At 38.1% G+C, this 18,223-nt stretch overlaps 2 long non-coding RNA genes across 5 annotated transcripts; both read right to left on the bottom strand.

The window, feature by feature from the left end:
- Nucleotides 1–11,985: 11,985 nt before the first annotated feature.
- Nucleotides 11,986–14,357, bottom strand: LOC113098898 (uncharacterized). Its single transcript, XR_003289216.1, has 4 exons — nucleotides 14,211–14,357; nucleotides 14,057–14,112; nucleotides 13,053–13,232; nucleotides 11,986–12,044 (listed from the first exon to the last, which is right to left on the bottom strand). It is a non-coding gene; the product is annotated as an uncharacterized LOC113098898 (long non-coding RNA).
- Nucleotides 14,358–14,364: 7 nt separating this feature from the next.
- Nucleotides 14,365–16,120, bottom strand: LOC113098899 (uncharacterized). 4 transcript variants are annotated; one of them, XR_003289219.1, is made up of 5 exons: nucleotides 15,736–16,120; nucleotides 15,493–15,621; nucleotides 14,978–15,070; nucleotides 14,690–14,820; nucleotides 14,365–14,580 (listed from the first exon to the last, which is right to left on the bottom strand). It is a non-coding gene; the product is annotated as an uncharacterized LOC113098899 (long non-coding RNA). The 4 variants fall into 4 exon arrangements; XR_003289220.1 differs by having other exon boundaries at nucleotides 14,690–14,801; XR_003289218.1 differs by having other exon boundaries at nucleotides 14,365–14,820.
- Nucleotides 16,121–18,223: the final 2,103 nt, after the last annotated feature.

Genomic DNA, 18,223 nt, shown 5'->3' with positions numbered 1-18,223 from the left:
TGTGATATATTACAAGCGCTGAGCGCGTCCGTCTCTGGCTCAGTGTCAGCAAACGCGCGAAAGCTGTTTGAATCTGACAGTTCTGTGACGCCACTGAACATTCTAAATCCTACTCTCAGGGCCAGGGGCACAGAAATAAGAATCCAATATACAGTATGGTGCATTAATGCTAAAAATGTTAAAATGTAATTTACATTTTAAATTATTTTTGTTAAAATATATCTGCCGACATTTGGACTGCCAACCAATCAGCAAACAGCAGCTGACTGTGACCCCAGCAGTCTATGATATAAACATAATTTTTGATTGCACATTGCTAGCTAGTGATATGTCGGAGAGCTCCTTTCTTAATTTTTTTTAGCAAAAAACCTTGGCTTGATTGACAAGGCCTAACGTTACACCTGATGAGGATGCTTCTCCCTTCCAGGGCCCAACATCAACAGACAGTGTTGCCAGATTGGAAATGTCCAAGTTTCATATCAGAAGTTCAAAATTATTGTATTTGGAAGAAAATTATTACATTTAACATTTAACTACATTTTGACATGACCTGCAAATTACCACTAGGAGTGTGGTTGGACGGAAGCAGTGCAACAAAAATAGTAGCCCATAATTTAATGAATGTGGCACACCCAGTCTCTTTTCTGGCTACACTACTGTTTTCAACTCAAAGCTTTTTCCAAGTCTTTTAAAAGTCTTCTCTCTTTTTTTTAATATGAGTTAAATTAAGGGAAATAAATAAGTAACAATAAAAAATATCCATTTTAATAAATAAATACATTCACAAAAATCAAAGTCGCAGTGACCCATTTTGTGCGCTTCATAGGCCGTATAGGCAAATGCTAAGGGCGCCACTCATCCATAGGGGCGCCAGAATGAGTGAACGAGTGAATTATTATTATTTTTTTTTTTTACATATTTTTTTTTATAATAGGCTACTATTTAAAAAACATTAATTCGAAATACTACCAAATAAAGAAAGAAAAAAAAAATCCGGCTCTTCAATCTTCCCCGCCCATCGAGTGCTTGAAGTGCGTCAGAAACAGAGCGCGCGCACGATCAGTTGTTGGTAATTTGTTGTGTAGCGTGCCCGACGCCGCATCCAATGTAGACAGCACTGCTTTTGTTAACACACAGCTCGTAGAAACGGGCCTGACAGCTCGCGCCAGTTCTAGACACGGGGAAAGTTTCCTGATTGTGACGGAAGGCCGAATTTACATGACACATTATAAATGAGCATAGTCATAGATAGATACAGTGCCAAAAAGAAGAGAAGAGGATAAAAGCCGCGTTTCCACCGCAGGAACTTTACCCAGGAACTAGGGACTTGGTCCGGTACTTGGTGTGTTTCCACCGCAGGAACCAGGAACTAAATAAAAGTTCCGGGTAAAAAAATGCCCCCCAGAAAGTCCCTGCTGGCGAGGTGGTACTTTTTTAAAGTTCCGGAACTTTCGGGGGCGGGACTTTGGCGCTAAACATGCTGATTGGTTGAGTTCACGCATCATTGGTTGAGTTCAACCACCATTTATTCGGATCAACATTTTCAAAATATTACTGTTATTGTGTCATGAAATGTAATTTTAAAAGTATTTCAGGCGAGAATGTAGTTGTTGCAAACTCAAATCTGTTGTTTATTTATAAAGACAGCGCCTATTTAAAAATGTGTTTCGCCGATCTCGTAGACGGTGAGCTCCACTCGATCAGCGGGAGCTCAGTCCTCATGTATCCGCAGAGAGCAGCCTCTCCTGGGATAGACCTTCTGATATGCGCCGCTGGCTCTGATGTGTCTTTAGTGGTTAAACATAAAATATCATTCAGCTGCGGGGTAAATCTAACAGGTTTTCTTTGGTCTGTATTCAATTTATCTATATGTAAAAATGAAAATAAAAAGGCAAGTCTATATAATATTTCTTTCATTGTAATGGCTGTATATAACGTTACACTTATCCCTGAACTAAGTACATTTCTGCAGCTGTTATTATGTTTAAATGAAAATGAAAGGAGGCAGTGGTATTTTATATCCTATTTCGTTTTATTGTAAATATACTGAGGGGAAAATAACAGTAGCCAAAGCGATCTGAGTTCACGCAGCATCGGTTGAGTTCAACCACCATTTATTCGGATAATTTTCAAATATTACTGTTATTGTGTCATGAAATGTAATTTTAAAAGTATTTCAGGCGAGAATGTAGTTGTTTAAAACTCAAATCTATGGTTTATTTATAAAGACAGCGCCTATTTAAAAATGTGTTTCGCTGATCTCGTAGACGGTGAGCTCCACTCATTCAGCGGGAGCTCCGTCCTCATGTATCCGCAGAGAGCAGCCTCTCCTGGGATAGACCTTCTGATATGTGCCGCTGGCTCTGATGTGTCTTTAGTGGTTAAACATAACATATAATTCAGCTGCGGGGTAAATCTAACAGGTTTCTTTGGTCTGTATTCAATTTATCTATATGTTAAAATGAAAATAAAAAAGGCAAATTTATATAATATTTCGTTTCATTGTAATGGCTGCATATACACATTTCCCTGAACTAAGTACATTTCTGCAGTTGTTATTATGCTTAAATGAAAACGAAAGGAGGCAGTGGTATTTGATATCATATTTCGTTTTATTGTAAATATACAGTAAGGAAAATTGGAGTAGCCATGACGAGCAGACTGAAGTTATCAAGTACGCTGCTGTTTATAGATTTACCGGACTTGCGTCGTCGCGGACATCACACTCCCGAGAGGAATGCACAAAGTCTGAACCAACTACCGAGGATGCAGTCCAAAATCAGCGTACTTTTTTTTTTTTTTTTTAATCAGCGGTACTTTGTTTTGAGAAACGCGCGCAGACCTACGTCACCAGTCTATTTGCCTAATCTACCCGGTACTTTACACCGCGGTGGAAACGCAGAAAGCAACAGGTCTGGGGGGAAAAAAGTTCCTGGGAAAAAAAGTTCCTGGTACAAATGTTCCGGGTAATTTCGGTGGAAACGCGGCAAAAGACAGACAGGGGCGTAGCACCAAATTTTGGGCCCTGGGTACAAACCATCTTGCTGGGCCCCCTTACCAAATACCATATGCCGCGTTTCCACCGAAATTACCCGGAACATTTGTACCAGGAACTTTTTTTCCCAGGAACTTTTTTCCCCCCAGACCTGTTGCTTTCTGCGTTTCCACCGCGGTGTAAAGTACCGGGTAGATTAGGCAAATAGACTGGTGACGTAGGTCTGCGCGCGTTTCTCAAAACAAAGTACCGCTGATTAAAAAAAAAAAAAAAAGTACGCTGATTTTGGACTGCATCCTCGGTAGTTGGTTCAGACTTTGTGCATTCCTCTCGGGAGTGTGATGTCCGCGACGACGCAAGTCCGGTAAATCTATAAACAGCAGCGTACTTGATAACTTCAGTCTGCTCGTCATGGCTACTCCAATTTTCCTTACTGTATATTTACAATAAAACGAAATATGATATCAAATACCACTGCCTCCTTTCGTTTTCATTTAAGCATAATAACAACTGCAGAAATGTACTTAGTTCAGGGAAATGTGTATATGCAGCCATTACAATGAAACGAAATATTATATAAATTTGCCTTTTTTATTTTCATTTTAACATATAGATAAATTGAATACAGACCAAAGAAACCTGTTAGATTTACCCCGCAGCTGAATTATATGTTATGTTTAACCACTAAAGACACATCAGAGCCAGCGGCACATATCAGAAGGTCTATCCCAGGAGAGGCTGCTCTCTGCGGATACATGAGGACGGAGCTCCCGCTGAATGAGTGGAGCTCACCGTCTACGAGATCAGCGAAACACATTTTTAAATAGGCGCTGTCTTTATAAATAAACCATAGATTTGAGTTTTAAACAACTACATTCTCGCCTGAAATACTTTTAAAATTACATTTCATGACACAATAACAGTAATATTTGAAAATTATCCGAATAAATGGTGGTTGAACTCAACCGATGCTGCGTGAACTCAGATCGCTTTGGCTACTGTTATTTTCCCCTCAGTATATTTACAATAAAACGAAATAGGATATAAAATACCACTGCCTCCTTTCATTTTCATTTAAACATAATAACAGCTGCAGAAATGTACTTAGTTCAGGGATAAGTGTAACGTTATATACAGCCATTACAATGAAAGAAATATTATATAGACTTGCCTTTTTATTTTCATTTTTACATATAGATAAATTGAATACAGACCAAAGAAAACCTGTTAGATTTACCCCGCAGCTGAATGATATTTTATGTTTAACCACTAAAGACACATCAGAGCCAGCGGCGCATATCAGAAGGTCTATCCCAGGAGAGGCTGCTCTCTGCGGATACATGAGGACTGAGCTCCCGCTGATCGAGTGGAGCTCACCGTCTACGAGATCGGCGAAACACATTTTTAAATAGGCGCTGTCTTTATAAATAAACAACAGATTTGAGTTTGCAACAACTACATTCTCACCTGAAATACTTTTAAAATTACATTTCATGACACAATAACAGTAATATTTTGAAAATGTTGATCCGAATAAATGGTGGTTGAACTCAACCAATGATGCGTGAACTCAACCAATCAGCATGTTTAGCGCCAAAGTCCCGCCCCCGAAAGTTCCGGAACTTTAAAAAAGTACCACCTCGCCAGCAGGGACTTTCTGGGGGGCATTTTTTTACCCGGAACTTTTATTTAGTTCCTGGTTCCTGCGGTGGAAACACACCAAGTACCGGACCAAGTCCCTAGTTCCTGGGTAAAGTTCCTGCGGTGGAAACGCGGCTATAGTGATACCAATGGGTGGGATATTTTGAAGAAAGTCGGTAACCAAACGACTGATGGACCCCATTGACTTCCATAGTAGGAAAAAAATACTATGGAAGTCAATGAGGACCAGCAACGGTTTAATTGCCAACCTTCTTTAAATTATATTCTTTTGTGTTTAGCAGGAGAAAGGAAACCATACAGGTTTGGAACAACTTGAGGGAGAGTAAATGATGACAGAATTTTCATTTTTGGGTGAACTGCCCCTTTAAAGTTTAAATGTGTACAATAACAATGTACCCATTTTGCTTATTTCCTCTTAACACTTAATTACTAATTACTAAGTTTAAAAACAGGCAATTCCGCTAAAAGCTCACCTTGTCTCACTGTCACATCCACCTCACTGTCACTTGCTTTCACCTGGCATTGATGAGGGATATATGGAGGGATGAGGTATGATATATGGCTTCAAATGGTTGCTAAAATATCCTTTATTGTCATAATACCTTTTTTAAAGTGTAGGCTAAGTACAAGTTAATTGCTGATTATTTGTCTGTTTAAAATGAATGCAGACTATAGAATCACAGGGTAGCTACACTAACCACCAAACTAGACATTCAGTCTTTACGTTTTAAAAGATATTTAGATAGATATTTATGTTAAAACAATGTCAATGCTCGATTATGCATTTGGAGCTCACCTTTCTTTTCAAAAAACTGAGTGAGCAACTGCTTGCCCTCATTTGCCTTTCTCTCTTTAATCTTCGTTTCTTTTCGTTTTTGAGCCCCTGATTTTCCTTTCTTAAGGAAAGACATGACTCTTCCCCTGTCTTCTTAGTTCATATCACGGTTAACTCCAGCTCCTGTCTTATTTTACTGACTATGCTCCTGTCTCATTAACTGATTCACCGCTGATCCGCAGCTGAAGCACCTGAACTGCGGGTCGTACCATTTACATTGATTCGAGAGGGGTGGTGGGGCCCTGCACCGAATGAAAATGACTTTGTTATACCAAACCAGTGCCTAACTACAAGTTTAGTTTTGCACAGGAACTATTTTATTTGTACATAAATGCTATACAAATGTTAGTGCATGTATATGCATGTATAGAAAACTGACTTTTAAGGCCCCCCCCCCCTGCCTCGGGCCCTGGGTACTCGGTACCCTTTACCCCCCCAGTCCGACGCCCCTGAAGACAGAGGTAAAGAGATGTAGTGAAAGAACAATTTATTGCATAGGAGTAAGATACTATAATTTCATGGCAGTTATTTTTACCTTAAACTTAATGTTCTGTTTAAGGTTGTTCTGAGTTCTGAGTCCCCAGACTGTGATTTTGTACAATCATGTCAGTTTTAAGACGCATTTTTTATTATCACTTTTTTTTATTAATGTTTTACTCTACAGTTGTTCAGTTTTGGGGGGATACAGTACAGGCCAAAAGTTTGTAAACATTACTATTTTTAATGTTTTTGAAAGAATTTTCTTCTGCTCATCAAGCCTGCATTAATTTGATCAAAAATAAAGAAAAAAAATAATCTTGTGATATATTATTACAATTTAAAATATTTTTTTTTCAATTTATTATACTTTAAATTATCATTTATTTCTGTGATGCAAAGCTGAATTTTCAGCATCATTACTCCATTCTTCAGTGTCACATGTGACATCCAGTCTGTCACATGATCCTTTAAGAAATTATTCTAATATGATTTATTATGAGTGTTGGAAACAGTTCTGCTGTAATGTGTGTGTGTGTGTGTGTGTGTGTGTGTATATATATATATATATATATATATATATATATATATATATATATATATATATGCTAAATCATGAACACAATGACAGGGTGAAATGGGCTGTGATGCATGGGGGGCCAGGTAAAATCTTGCCTAGGGCAGCAAATTGGTCAGGGCCAGCCCTGTGGGGGTCTGTTTCTCAACTTTAACATCAGAAATGTCTTCTGGGGCCTGTACCATGATGGTAGCTAAACAAATTCAAAGTTACAGGATTAGTTTTGAGTTGACAAAACCAAACCGCTCCAATCCGGCTCTGTAGGTACCATGATGCTGTTCATCAACTTTCTTTGTCAACTCAGGCTTTGATCCTCAGTTTGTGGAGCGCGTGCACATGAATTTGTGACATCACTGGCGAACAGCCAATCACGAGCCTTGCAACAAAAAGCAAGTATGATTTTCTTCTCGCAAGAGACCCAGCGAGATTCAAAACTAAAGGTTAAAGGTTTTGCTAAAGGTTAAGAGACTGAAGAATATGACAAATTTAAACAGGACAAATAAAATAAATAATCTTGCTCTATCAGTGAAGTCACAAGTGAAACTTGTTAACTCAGTTCATACATTTTAAAATATATAGTGGTAGAGACTAGAACATGTTAGGTCAGATTTTTTATTTTTTTAAATGGTGCAATCTTCTGATACTACAGCTTATTTATATGATCGGTATACATTTATATTTATTTAAAATAAACGATTTATAATAACTGTTTAACTAAAATTGCTTGTGTGTAAAAGATAAATAATAATAATATGAATCACAATAATAAGAGTAATTATCATTAAAGCCAGACTTCTATTTTTTTTTTTTTTTTTTTTTTTTAGCATTAGTGACATTTAATTTGGAGCAAGATAAACTGGAGTGACTTTGTGTCAGACATGTGTCACTTTTCTCACATCTGATTGGTCCAACTTCAGTTTGAGATCTCTAACCCAGAACATAACCTGCCCTGGAGCAGGTTAGCCGTGGAGTGTAAGTTACTATGGCAATGAATGCAGCTAAAAGCCAAACCACTTACATGGTACCTAAAACCCAGGATTGGTGCAAACTATACTGAAACTTACCTGGCTAGCCAGCTAATCCAGCTCCATGGTACAGGCCCCAGGTTGAAATTGAATTAAATAAAAGTAAACAAATACTGCGCTTACTTTAAATTGAATGTGATTTGGGGGGAATTTGGTCATTTTAAAACAGAAATTTCAAACCTGGTTAAATTAAATTAAACCAAAATGTTTAAATTAATTAATACAATTAATATCAATAAATACAATCAATATTGCGTTGAGGCACTTTGAGTGGAAGTAAATGTCATCTGGTTAAAATAAAACCAAACCAATTAAAATAAAATAAAATATTGTGGTGTTACATCCTAAGATGTATGTTATTGTTGCTGTTAATACTGTGTGTTAACTCCATATGTAACTGTGCTTCATTGATGCTTGACATCCTGTTGGGAGTTGTAGTTTTTGTTGGTTTTCCTCTGTTCCTCCCTGTCCTCTCACAGGAGACCTAATTGATGTCACCTGTTCCTCGTCAGAGCTGTGGAGAGGAGCTTGTATTTAAACAGAGGGAACGGACACAACACCAGAGAGAGTTTGGCTTGTCTGTTTTCCCAGTTGGTGGTTTAAGCAGTGGTGCTGCTTTAAGAAAGCCTGTTGTATTTGATTGCTATTGTGTGATCAGGGCCTGTAGTGTATCTTCAAAACAGCCTGTTGTACTGGCTGTAGTGATTAGAAATTGTTTTCTTTTTATTCTTTTGCCTGCAGACGCAGTAAGGAGGGGGGTGCCACTTTTATTTTATCAACTTATGCTTTTCTCCTGGTTTTGTGGAACAGTGAGGAAGTCAGGGAAGAGACATGTTGTTGATTTTGATGTTTTGTTTACTAGGTAAGTTAGATTACTTTGTTTTCAGTTAGCATCCCCTTTTTGTTTGTTATTTTGACCTTAACCCCCTCCTGAAGATACAAGCGTCTTTATTCTTTCTTTTTGAATTACCCATATTGTTAAACCTCTAATTTTCCCTTACCCTTTAATGCTGTACAAAGACTTTACATTGTAAATAAAATCTTGAAGAGTTTCCATGAGTTTGAGTGCTGGGATTATGGATAGTCAACTCTCTCTCACTATTTTTGTTTGCAAGTTCACCGACACAATTGTTCATTTTTCATAAATAGCATATGTTACTCCCCTTGTCACCCCTAGACACAGAGGGGGACGTAACAGTGGTGATGCACCTTGAGTGCAGGTAATTTGGGGTGAATTTAGTGATTTTAAAACAGAAAGGGCATGCCTATATTTTCCTACAATGAAAAAATATTTGCTGATGAGTTTAATGAACTTTTTTTTTTTTTTTGAGATAAAAAACTTTTGTCCTGTTCCAAGTAATGGAAAAAGTACCAAAAAAGCTGAAATATGTCATTTGTTTAATTGCAAATCATTTGATCCCACACCAACATCAGTGAAGAATGAACATGAGAATGTGTTTTTTGTTAATTTATTTGAAAATTAACTTTAAATCTAAGAGGGTACATCTCCTGTGTAGTTTACCACTAAGGGGTTCGGATGACAATCAAATTTGGAAAGCTCCGTCTCAAGCTGAAGAGAGGGGTGTCATTTCCAAAAGAGCACGCGGCGCTCAAGAGTTTGTAATAGAGACCGAGAAAAGGCCCGTCTATCGCCTCCTGCAGGAGAAAGGAAGAATGACGAGGCTGAGGTGTCCTTTGTCACACCGCAACAAGTAGCAAGCAGAAAGATGGCACAGAGAAAGAGAAAACAGACAAAAAAAGAAGCAGCTAATCCGTATAAAAGTGTAAAGGAACTAGAATGAAAGCTGAGCCTTGGCTGAAGGAAAAGCAAAAGCTTACAGCACCTGGTGGTCCCAGGCGCGTTCTCCTCTAAGTCCCTATACTGACCAATTATTGACCAATCATTGAGCGCCGTTGAGCAGCTGAATCTACCAATCACTGAGCTCTGTTGAGCAGGCTGCTTCCTCAACCCACCAATCAGATGGCTGCATTGCTTTGATTGACTGAACGTGCGTCATGTAAGTGACGAGCGTTAACAATATCATCAGTGGACTGAGATCGGCAATAGCAAAAAATAGGTAAGTACAGTATAATCTCCAGTATATTCATATAAATACTTTCTAACATTTTTTTTCTGCATGTATTTACGTGCAGTAATTACAAAGTTATTAACTGTTAAAGTTTTAAAACCATTAAGGGAAAATATAATCGTCCATCTAACTAACATTAGTAACATGAATCGTTAAACTGCAGTAATTCTTGATAGGCTTTGTAATGTTTTACTAAAAAGTAAATACTTTGGAAATACCCAAGCACAATCAGGGCTGGACATTAGGACTAACTTACTATCCAAATACAAGTCGATTTTACTTATGGCTAGTAACACAACTGTCACTTGCCAGTTTGTCCTGTTGGAATTAACTGACTACATACTGTACATTAAAACAGTTTAGGCCTGTTTAAATTGTTTTTTCCGGCTATCTCAACTAATCTAAACTATTTTGTCTCACTGTAACTGATAAGCCATTAACATTCAATAACATGTTAAAACACTGAAAACACAAGGCAAGCAAAAATATAGTCTAAAATTATAAAAGCATTACCTTTTGAACTTTCAGCTAATCATGAAATATCAAATTAAAAGGTAAATCAGATAACATCCATAAAGATAACTCAGTAATTGTGTAGTGTTTTTTTTTTAATTATTATTTACTTTAAGTAATAGAAATAACAGTACTGTTACTTGTGTACATGTTTTGAATCTCCTGGTCTTCCAGTGTTTAGTCCCATGTACAGTTTGAAAAGAAGAAACTAATCTGAATCTGTTTATTACAACAGATAAAAAGCATGGATTTGGCGGGACACAAGTGCAGTGTATGTGGCAGTAGTTTCTCTGTGAAGTCCAACCTGACTCGGCACATGCAGCTTCATGGTAGAGCTGTAATCGGGCCTTAAAAGTTAGGCCCGACAGGACCCGAGCCCGACAAGTACGATTGACAGCCCTGCTAACAACATTACGTAACTGTTACGTAACTGCGACGTAATCTGGTGACCAAAGTTTCGTCGTGGCGACGTAACTGGCAACCGGAAAAGTGAAAGGTGCGTATACGTCGCCACAACGTAACTTTGTGACGTTGCCAGTAAGTAACTGCGACGTTGTGGCAACGTCGCGGATCGGTGGTCGTGTGCTGGTAATCAGTTGGTCATTTTTTTTAATAATTATTCTATGGGCGGACATGCAGCACTTGAACCTAATTTATGTCCTCATATGCCCAAACTAATTTAAAGGATGTTTCAGCAGCTGTGAATGATGAATACATACTCGAAATGAATTCAGTTAATTTATTAACAAGCAAATATGAACAGTAATACACCCAGATTATTAATAAAAACAGGATATACAGCGAAATATGAATGAAAGCATTCAGCCCATACAGAAGCACATAGATTGAGATATATTAATAATAAATACATTTCCATATATTGAAATATCTATACCCTTCTGTAAGCATCCAGGGTCAAAACATTATGCACAACATGCAAGTCTTAGTAGGCACTCAGTACATTGCATTTAAATATTATCATTAACAATGCACACATTCATCAACTAATCACAAGATCCCACAATAATCTTCAGCTAATCATACCCTTAACCAAACCACTACAAATAATTCATTGAAAATAATATGCAATAGCTTATGAACAGATGTATTATAGCAAATCAAGTTTAATGAATCTCACACCTATCATACAGCATTATGGCCAGTTCACACTGCCACAAAAATATATCTAAATATATACAGTATTGTTCAAAATAATAGCAGTACAATGTGACTAACCAGAATAATCAAGGTTTTTCGTATATTTTTTTATTGCTACGTGGCAAACAAGTTACCAGTAGGTTCAGTAGATTCTCAGAAAACAAACAAGACCCAGCATTCATGATATGCACGCTCTTAAGGCTGTGCAATTGGGCAATTAGTTGAATTAGTTGAAAGGGGTGTGTTCAAAAAAATAGCAGTGTGGCATTCAATCACTGAGGTCATCAATTTTGTGAAGAAACAGGTGTGAATCAGGTGGCCCCTATTTAAGGATGAAGCCAACACTTGTTGAACATGCATTTGAAAGCTGAGGAAAATGGGTCGTTCAAGACATTGTTCAGAAGAACAGCGTACTTTGATTAAAAAGTTGATTAGAGAGGGGAAAACCTATAAAGAGGTGCAAAAAATGATAGGCTGTTCAGCTAAAATGATCTCCAATGCCTTAAAATGGAGAGCAAAACCAGAGAGACGTGGAAGAAAACGGAAGACAACCATCAAAATGGATAGAAGAATAACCAGAATGGCAAAGGCTCAGCCAATGATCACCTCCAGGATGATCAAAGACAGTCTGGAGTTACCTGTAAGTACTGTGACAGTTAGAAGACGTCTGTGTGAAGCTAATCTATTTTCAAGAATCCCCCGCAAAGTCCCTCTGTTAAAAAAAAGGCATGTGCAGAAGAGGTTACAATTTGCCAAAGAACACATCAACTGGCCTAAAGAGAAATGGAGGAACATTTTGTGGACTGATGAGAGTAAAATTGTTCTTTTTGGGTCCAAGGGCCACAGGCAGTTTGTGAGACGACCCCCAAACTCTGAATTCAAGCCACAGTACACAGTGAAGACAGTGAAGCATGGAGGTGCAAGCATCATGATATGGGCATGTTTCTCCTACTATGGTGTTGGGCCTATTTATCGCATACCAGGGATCATGGATCAGTTTTCATATGTTAAAATACTTGAAGAGGTCATGTTGCCCTATGCTGAAGAGGACATGCCCTTGAAATGGTTGTTTCAACAAGACAATGACCCAAAACACACTAGTAAACGGGCAAAGTCTTGGTTCCAAACCAACAAAATTAATGTTATGGAGTGGCCAGCCCAATCTCCAGACCTTAATCCAATTGAGAACTTGTGGGGTGATATCAAAAATGCTGTTTCTGAAGCAAAACCAAGAAATGTGAATGAATTGTGGAATGTTGTTAAAGAATCATGGAGTGGAATAACAGCTGAGAGGTGCCACAAGTTGGTTGACTCCATGCCACACAGATGTCAAGCAGTTTTAAAAAACTGTGGTCATACAACTAAATATTAGTTTAGTGATTCACAGGATTGCTAAATCCCAGAAAAAAAAAATGTTTGTACAAAATAGTTTTGAGTTTGTACAGTCAAAGGTAGACACTGCTATTTTTTTGAACACACCCCTTTCAACTAATTGCCCAATTGCACAGCCTTAAGAGCGTGCATATCATGAATGCTGGGTCTTGTTTGTTTTCTGACAATCTACTGAACCTACTGGTGACTTGTTTGCCACGTAGCAATAAAAAATATACTAAAAACCTTGATTATTCTGGTTAGTCACATTGTACTGCTATTATTTTGAACAATACTGTATATGTTTAAGGAATTAACATTAAATTCTAAAATCTTAAGTAATTCTTACTTTCTCTATTCTTGCAATATTCTAGTGTTCATGTCCCTGAGTAATATCTGCATCCACCGAAGTCTGAAGAGCTGAAGAACACAATATGCTAGTAGACAGCAATCCTCGTGAGAGAGAGGTCTGGTGTGGAGGGTGGATCTGGAACTGACTTCTCTTGATTATCTCTTTTCACAAACTGCCCTGAAATACAATTCAAACATTAACAATGATTGTTATAAATGTAATGTAAGGCTCTTAAACTCATAATGCTCATTTTGGAAATATAGTTAATATCACTAATATGCAGCATGCACGATACAAGGAAGTGGTCAGTAATTACACTTTGAGGTATTATATCTATGTCAGTAAGGCTACCTTTAAGAAAAAATAAAATGAATAAATTAAGTTGTGTTATGCATTCAAATAGTTAGACATGCTAAAATACAGAATTTGTTAACAATAATAATAAAAAATAATATGCTGGGGAAAAAATTAGGGCCCTAAATATGTTTTTTTTTAATGTTTAATAAATTGATGTGAAAATGTATGTACTACGAAAAAGGAGTAGAGAAAAATGAAATATTTATTTTATCATTGAGGATTTCTTAAAAAAAATATATATATATATCGTCTCGCTCTCATGAACCCAGTCTCGTGTTTCGTCTCATCTTGTGGGATAAGTATCTCATCACACCCCTAGTAGCCAGAGCAAGAGATACATTAGATTTCTTTTGCATGTCTGACAGTCTAAAATTAAGCAGAAGTATTTCGAAAGAGTTAAACCTGTATCCTGTTTTCTGGGTAACATTGAGAATATCACTATATATTGTTGCAACACCTCCGCCACGACCAGTCTGACAGGGCTCATGCTTATAGCAGTAGTTTGGTGGAGTTTAGACTAATGCTAAATCAAAAATGCCTGTCAAAATTAACACTGGAACAAACACAATCTTTATTGTAGTAGTACTTCTATTTGAGCGTGTAGAACAAAATTCATCATAACAGTTATTTGAGAATTGGCTTACTAGTCATATGGAGCGAAGTGTCCTGGAGATGTTGTCCAACAGGAGATCTAAAAAGCCTAGCTCCCAGAAAAGATTCCAATTATTAACAAAAGGCAGTTTCTGTTCTTTACACCATGACTATAACCATTCGTTTAAAGCAAAAAGTCTGCTGAACCTTTCATGTCCTCATCTATACGTGGGAAGTGGTCCTGACACGATGATCATCATGCAGGCGATATGCTGCGCACTGTCTTGATCAGGCTCCTGAAGTCCCTCTTCAGCGTCTCCGTCCACTCTGATGCCCACCTCACTCTTCAGGGAATCTGTGCAGAAATATCAAGAACATGAGCACCAGGGAAGTAGTCAGTGTGGACTTTACCTTCAGCTAACATAGCGCAAACGTGCCGGACGATGGAGTCTCTGATGATCACAGCGTTTTGTTCTGTCTCGCGAAGTGGAGCGAATCGGGTTTTGGTGGAGATCCTGAAGACCGGAGGCGGCGGATGGAGAGAGGTCGTCACCCAGGGCCTGGATCATGTCTTACACTATGAAATAGGGTGAAGGACATCTGGGAAGATCGCATCCTGGGTACACCGGGCCTTTGCAGAGAACTACACAGAGTAGAGGTGGTAGTAGGGTTAGCTGTATACTTACCCTGGACTTATGAGCATCAACCCCTGAATATTTCCAGCACAGCTCTCCACTCGCTCAGCTGGGCCTGCTTCTCCACAATATCATGGATCTGTATCTTCACGGCCTCCAGCTCCTTATTAGAAATAAACAAACTAGAGAATAGGGGAAATGCAGAAAAGAAAAATAGCAATATGGAAAACATACAAACATCTTTAGATACCAGAATTCACATGTTTAGATTTTACAGATGCATGATGATATATTGTAAAAAATAAATATGAAGTTATTTAATAAGCTTTGTAGCATCACCTGTGTTTTCTATCTCTGTCAGCAGCTCCCGTTAGACATTTTCTTGGAACTGCCCCTCTGTTTTAGAGGGTTTTTAAGACACTCCTGAAATCACTGTACAATTTTTTTTATCAATATTTGTTTACAATGATAAATCAGAACAAGCTTGAAACAGTGGTTTGAAATAGTTTCAGCCCATTTTAGACCGCGAGTGACGTCACTGATAGACTCTACAGTGCAGACTTTTAGGTTAAATTAATTAGCTTAACTTTATTTCATTTATCTATTGACAAATTACCATCAAAAACATTTACAAAACGATCAAAACCGATCCTTTACGCATAAGATGTAATTAAAAGGCCAAACTTTCATTAATAAGGGCTCAAATCTAATATGCTATAACGTTAATTATGTTTCTATGCTAGCGTAATACTTGATAGCAGACATTTCAGGAAAAATACCATAATCACAGAGGTATAAATATTAACAAAAAGTACTTAAAGTAGACTGTGGATGATATTAACGTGTTACTTAACAAATCTGTCGCAGTTGTTGGCCTTTTCTTTGGTATAACTGACGAGAAACAGAGAAAATGTCAGACGAGTCCTCTCCTCTCCAGCAGCTGATGTATACGCGGTTGCCATGGTAACTCAACGGCTAGAAGGCTAATAAAAACAATAAAATAATAAAAAAAGGTTTTAGCGACGTTAGACTTTTGTTTTTACTTTGTTTTATACATTTTATCAACCAACTTATTTATTATAAATTGTAAAACTCACTTCAGAAAGCTAATTCTCCTGTCAGACACAGTTGAAGTGAAAAGTGCGTCAAACAAACGCGCTGTCCTTCTGATACAACATACATAACAATCTCTGCTGCAGATGAGATGGTGTAGCCAGTCTGTGTCACTATTTCACGTTCATAACTCCTTACGAGATAGAAAGTTTCACAACTCTTTTCTTGTCAATACTGTGCGCGCGGTGCGTCAGTTGTGGAAGCGCGCGCCTGTATGTCACGTCACTATATATTAAAAGCATGTCCATATTCTGACTTGGTGAAAAGAAACATATTTTATCTTTAAGGAACGTTTAATCTTGAGTCTGAAGTTTAATTACACTTTTTAAATGGCTCTATACTCAGAGAGCATATAAAGAACGTAAAAAAATATATGGTAATGAAATTACGTGCATACGACGTTGTAGTTACGTTGCCAGTAAGTCATGAAGTTACCAATATATTACCAATAGAGGACCTATCTGGGACGTTCTTGGTTATCTGGTCACGTTGGAAGGACGTACTGACGACGTTGTGAGTTGGTAATGTGATGGTAATAAAATTACGGGTATGCGACGTCGTAGTTACGTTGTCAATTGGTAAGTCATGGAATTACCAAAAATTACCAGTACGTTACGTAACTGTTACGTCGTGTGTTAGCAGGGAGCTTTTTTAAAGCCCGAACCCGTTTACAGCCCGACATTATTCAAATGTGCGCACGCACACAGCTCTTTTGCCTTTTGTCAACAATGAGTAATTTATTCAGGTTTTAACATAATTTACTCATAACTAACGTAGACTAGACCACTTGGAAGTTGGAATAAAGAAATAAAATAAGTCCTCTGTGACATCGTAACATCTCAGCATTCTAGACATAGGCTCATTTAACCTATAAATAGACCAACGCACCAATAAAAACGAGTCATTTAAAAATGTTTTTAATTAAGATAAATTTTAAATTAAGATGGGTATTTGGCAATAACGAAATTAAGATAAAGGCTCCGCCGGATTTGCTTTATTTAATAAAAGAATAATGCAAACATTAGCGTAAATACTCTGTCAACATTATGCATTTAAGACTCAATTAATATATAGTTATCATTTGAAAAACCTTTACTCACAGAGATTAGGCTAGATCTACATGTTTTTGCGGAGGAAAATGATTGAATCCACTGTAGATGTCTTCAGCGCGCTCCTGCGCTCACTGATGGTGCGTCATTATTCACTCATTATTCTCATTATAAACATGGTAAAAACTTTTCCACACCTCAGACTTTGCTTTAGTTGCTGGTGCAACCAAAACGTAATCACCAGAGGCAAGCCTCCGTTACACCTGCTCAGCATTCATTTTCACATCTTTCTCGCGCTAATCGAAACACATCACATGACCGCTCGTTTATCTCGCAAACCGGAGCGCAAGCCTGAGCCCGACCCGAGCCCGCGTAAGATGATAGAAATTAAGCCCGAACCCGACCGATCCCGTCGGGTCCTGACGGGTCCCATCGGGTTCGGGCAAAAATCTTCAGCTCTTCTTCATGGTCCAAAGGAACGTGTGTGAAGTGTGTGGGAAAAGCTTCTCACTGAAACAGCAGCCCAACAGCCACCAAAAACAGCACCTGTACCCATGCATCCATCTATACAGGCAGGGAGAGGCCAAGCTGCAGTGTACGGATGCAGCTAAGAGTGTGGCAATGGCCCCCAACAAGGCACTAGACCCCAGCTGTCTGGATTCTGGAAAGGCGGAGGCTGCTGCAAAGGAAGCTGGACGGGAAATGTGGAAAGGCCAGCTAGTTGTCACATTCGGCAAATATGCAGGACAGTCTTTCAGGTGGCTGCTTGAAAATGATGTGGGCTGGGTCATATGGCTGCTGTCTGAATATTGCCAGCAGGGTGAGAAGAACGATCTCCTAAAGTGGCAAAAGGAATGATTGCTGCAGTATGCCAGAGAGTTCCCACTTGTCACCTTTCACCTTGACAAACGCTTGGAGGTAACTTTGGCCCTTTGACTGAGATTAAATTATATTTACTGTTTTGTTAATAAAAAAATAAAAATTAGTGCATGTGTAAATCAGTTAGGCACATGTAATGCACCTTCAATAGTAAAATCATCAATGTTTACTCTGCACAAAAGCTTGTGCTTTAGACATAGGAAGTGGTAACAGTGAAATACTTGTGTTTATGTGGTACAGTACAACTTTGTATGTGTTTTTCTACAATTTCTTTAGTTTCTGCATGAACAGGAGTCAAGGAAAGACAAAGGAAAGAAGACTGAATCTACCCTTTCTAAGTTCCAGCAGGATCCTGACTATGACAGTGATGCTGTATTGTTGGCAGCTGCTGGTGATTAACATTTAACACGCCATAACTCGATTTTAAAATTCATATAACATTTTCTTACTGATGTATTTCAAACATATAACTAAAAATACACTGCCGAAATATCACACATTTTATGGCACTGATAATGATATTTCACTTTAATTTTCAGCAGGG

This window comes from Carassius auratus, unplaced genomic scaffold (genome assembly GCF_003368295.1).
Source record: "Carassius auratus strain Wakin unplaced genomic scaffold, ASM336829v1 scaf_tig00216729, whole genome shotgun sequence".
Taxonomy (NCBI): domain Eukaryota; kingdom Metazoa; phylum Chordata; class Actinopteri; order Cypriniformes; family Cyprinidae; genus Carassius; species Carassius auratus.
Note: the sequence above shows the minus strand (reverse complement) of the source record. Positions and strands in the feature narration are given on the sequence as shown.